The 3,961-nt window shown below is 40.1% G+C and overlaps 1 long non-coding RNA gene across 1 annotated transcript; it reads right to left on the bottom strand.

Annotated features, from left to right (window-relative positions):
* Nucleotides 1–2,633: 2,633 nt before the first annotated feature.
* On the bottom strand, nucleotides 2,634–3,615 carry LOC137598425 (uncharacterized). Its single transcript, XR_011036676.1, has 3 exons — nucleotides 3,496–3,615; nucleotides 3,099–3,325; nucleotides 2,634–2,973 (listed from the first exon to the last, which is right to left on the bottom strand). It is a non-coding gene; the product is annotated as an uncharacterized lncRNA (long non-coding RNA).
* Nucleotides 3,616–3,961: the final 346 nt, after the last annotated feature.

Below are 3,961 nucleotides of genomic sequence, written 5' to 3'. Positions count from 1 at the left end.
ACTTCATCCTGACTAATCTTTGCTACATCCTGGTCCACAACAGTCACCTCTTCTAGTCTTTGTTCCCTCTCATTTTCCACGTTCATCAACTCTTCAAAGTACTCTTTCCATCTTCCCATCACACTACTGGCACCTGTCAATAGACTTCCATCCCTATCCTTAATCACCCTAACCTGCTGCACGTCCTTCCCATCTCTGTCTCTCTGTCTTGCCAACCGGTATAGGTCAGTCTCTCCCTCCTTACTGTCCAACCTAGCATACAAGTCATCATAAGCTTCTTGTTTGGCCTTTGCTACCTCTACCTTCACCTTACGCTGCATCTCCCTGTACTCCTGTCTACTCTCCTCGGTCCTCTCAGTGTCCCACTTCTTCTTAGCTAACCTCTTTCTCTGTATGCACTCCTGTACCTCCTCATTCCACCACCAAGTCTCCTTATCTACTTTCCTTCCAGATGACACACCAAGTACTCTCCTACCTGTCTCCCTGATCACATTAGCTGTAGTTGTCCAGTCATCTGGAAGCGCCTCCTGACCACCCAGAGCCTGTCTTAACTCCCTCGTAAAAGTCATGCAACACTCTTCCTTTTTCAGCTTCCACCATTTCGTCTTCTGCTCTGCCTTTGCCCTCTTGATCTTCCTCACCACCAGAGTCATCCTACACACCACCATCCTATGCTGTTTGGCTACACTCTCACCTACCACTACTTTACAGTCACTGATCTCCTTCAGGTTACACCGTCTACACAAGATGTAGTCTACCTGTGTGCTCCTACCGCCACTCTTATAGGTCACTCTATGTTCCTGCCTCTTCTGGAAGAAAGTATTCACTACAGCCATTTCCATCCTTTTTGCAAAGTCAACTACCATCTGTCCTTCTGCGTTCCTCTCCTGGATACCAAACCTGCCCATCACATCCTCATCACCTCTGTTTCCTGCACCAACATGTCCATTGAAGTCTGCTCCAATGACAACTCTCTCACTTCTAGGCAAGCTCTGCATCACTTCATCAAAGTCCGACCAGAATTTCTCCTTCTCCTCCAGCTCACATCCTACCTGTGGAGCATACCCACTAACAACATTGAACACCACACCTTCTATTTCTAGCTTCAGACTCATCACTCTATCCGACACTCTTTTTACCTCCAGGACATTCCTAACAAACTCCTCCTTCAAGATAACTCCTACTCCATTTCTCTTCCCATCTATACCATGATAGAACAACTTGAACCCTGCTCCTAAACTTCTAGCCTTGCTACCTTTCCACCTGGTCTCCTGTACGTGTGTATGTCTACCTTCCTCCTCTGCATCATGTCAACCAACTCTCTACCTTTTCCTGTCATAGTTCCAACATTGAACGTCCCTACTCTTAGTCCTATACTCTTGGTGTTCCTCTTCTCTTTCTTCGAGCGAACACACTTTCCTCCTCTCCTTCTTCGACCAACAGTAATCCAATTTCCACCGGCGCCCTGTAGGTCAACAGCGCCGATGGCGGTCGTTGTTAACCCGGGCCTCGACCGATCCGGTATGGAAGTCATAGGTTTGATTCGCATCTTTGATTTGGCAAAAGTTTTACGCCGGATGCCCTTCCTGACGCAACCCTCTGTATTTATCCGGGCTTGGGACCGGCACAATAAGACACTGGCTTGTGTCCTCTTGCGGCTACATTCCATTTACAATATATATATATAATATATTGGAAATACATGGAATAATATATTGGAAATACATGGAATAATGGAATAATATATTGAGGACACATATATAATACAACACATACTATATTCATGTAATATATTGCAATGTACAGTATTCCAAATATACAAATAATTGCCGCTTTCCATATATTACAATATATGAAACATATTTATTATATATTCCAAAAAATATTCAAATTTACATTTAGAAATATTGTCAAAAATGTATTACAATTTATATGGTAAAAAGTATTGGTAATATATGTAAAGAAATAGTGTCACATGTATGTTCAATATATGGCAGAATGTATTTTAAATACATGTAAAATTATATTGAAACATACATTAAATGTATATACAGATATATGGTAGAATATATCTTGAAATATACCGTAAAGTTACATTATATGGACACATATACCTTAAATATGTTCATATATATCGTAGTATATTTAAATATATGTAACATTATATGGACACATATACCTTAAATATGCTCATATATATGGTAGAATATATATTTAAGAATATATAAAATTATATGGATGCATATATGTTACATATACTGTAGGTACAGATATGTGTACCATATATGGTAGAATATGTTTAAATATATATTATACGGTAACATGAAACTAATACAACCTGTATAAGCAATGCAAAACGTTGTAACATATTGACACAGACTAATGGGTAATCTATCAATAGCCACCTTTATTTTCTTTATCAGGCACAGATACTAAACCCTGAGGATTTGAGGTAGACATTTTGTAACAGTGCAACATTTAACAGTGCAATATTTCTAACAGTGCAATTTGTTGAAACATTTTTCAAAGTGTCCCATTGAACAGAAAATATACAAAATATAAATTAAAAAAGTCGCCACAACTTAACATTGTTCCAAAATGCTGTTTCTGTAGCTTAACTGGCACTTTCAATGAACAATTATTTTCAAAAGAAACATACAAAGACCTTTCTTTTTTTGCAAATTGTGAAGGACTTTTGGAAACCGTGGAAAAGTAAAGAAAAAACTACCTAACGGACAGTCCATTTGGGCTAATCCCTTCAGGGGTCGCCACAGCGAATCCGTTGCCTCCATCTAACCCTGTCTTCTGCATCCTCTTCTGTCACACCAACTACCTTCATGTCCTCTTTCACTTCATCCATAAACCTCCTCTTTGGTCTTCCTCTAGGTCTTCTGCCTGGCAGTTCAAAACTCAAGGCATCAGCTTCTTTGGCATCAGCTTCTTTGGCTGCCAGAAACTGGTTTAGAACAGTATCTGTGGAACAAAAAAGATGAAAATTGATTACTCTTCCCCTCTTCACACCTCCTGTGACCCTCTCCCCCACATGCAATTATTTTATGGGAAATTATGGGAAAGCACCACCTCTGAGAACTTTTTACCTTGTAAAGCTTGAAGTTTCATTGGGTTGAGGGCCTGTTGACGCTCAGCAGAGGGATCCAACTTGCTGACCCCTCCTTTCAGGTTAGACTTGAGGAGGACATCCACATCAAACAGCCCCATCAGTAGCACCCGTGCCATTCCAATGGCAGTAGTACAAGCTTTTGCAGTCTCCCAACAAATGTGACGAGACAATGACGGTTCCATCATTCCTGATTTTCACCTTCAACTAATAAAATTAAATTAAATGAATAGGAGCACAAGAAAAAAGACACAAGCAAAAACACCACAAGCAATTGAAGGCCGAATAGAACGGACAAAAATGAAGCAAATTGCAATAGAATGCCAATAATGCTGTCAGTTTAAATGTTTGTTCTAAATGTACCAACTTATACTTACTTGTGAAGGTCTGCAAGGTGTGCAAAGTGACGATTCACCTGGGCCGTCACTCAGCATTAGGGTCATCAACAGCTTTGTTGGTGGTGGTGTTGACAAGCTTTCTCACGTCCACCAACAAAGTTGGAATTTCTGAGAAAAAAAGTGCTGCAAGATTATACAGACATGGAGGCAAATATGACCCTGGAAACCACATCTCCAGTGAAGTTTATTAACCCATTGAAAGCTGCAAAGCAATTGATCATTATCATTAAAATAAACACATCGGAACAAGATCAAGTGAACGGACTCAGAGATCCTGATCTAAATCCTTTAATACAATGATATCGTATTCACGTCTTTTCTTCTGTTTCTCGTTGTTGCTAACTTTGCTATCTCTCTCGAACTCGTATTGGATAAACACTCATTAACTCTCACAGACTCCTTCAAAATGCCGAAAGGAAATCCGAGGAAATCCGAGGAGTCTGAG

This window comes from Antennarius striatus, chromosome 7 (assembly GCF_040054535.1).
Source record: "Antennarius striatus isolate MH-2024 chromosome 7, ASM4005453v1, whole genome shotgun sequence".
NCBI lineage: Eukaryota > Metazoa > Chordata > Actinopteri > Lophiiformes > Antennariidae > Antennarius > Antennarius striatus.
This window is presented reverse-complemented; position numbering and strand designations above follow the sequence as displayed.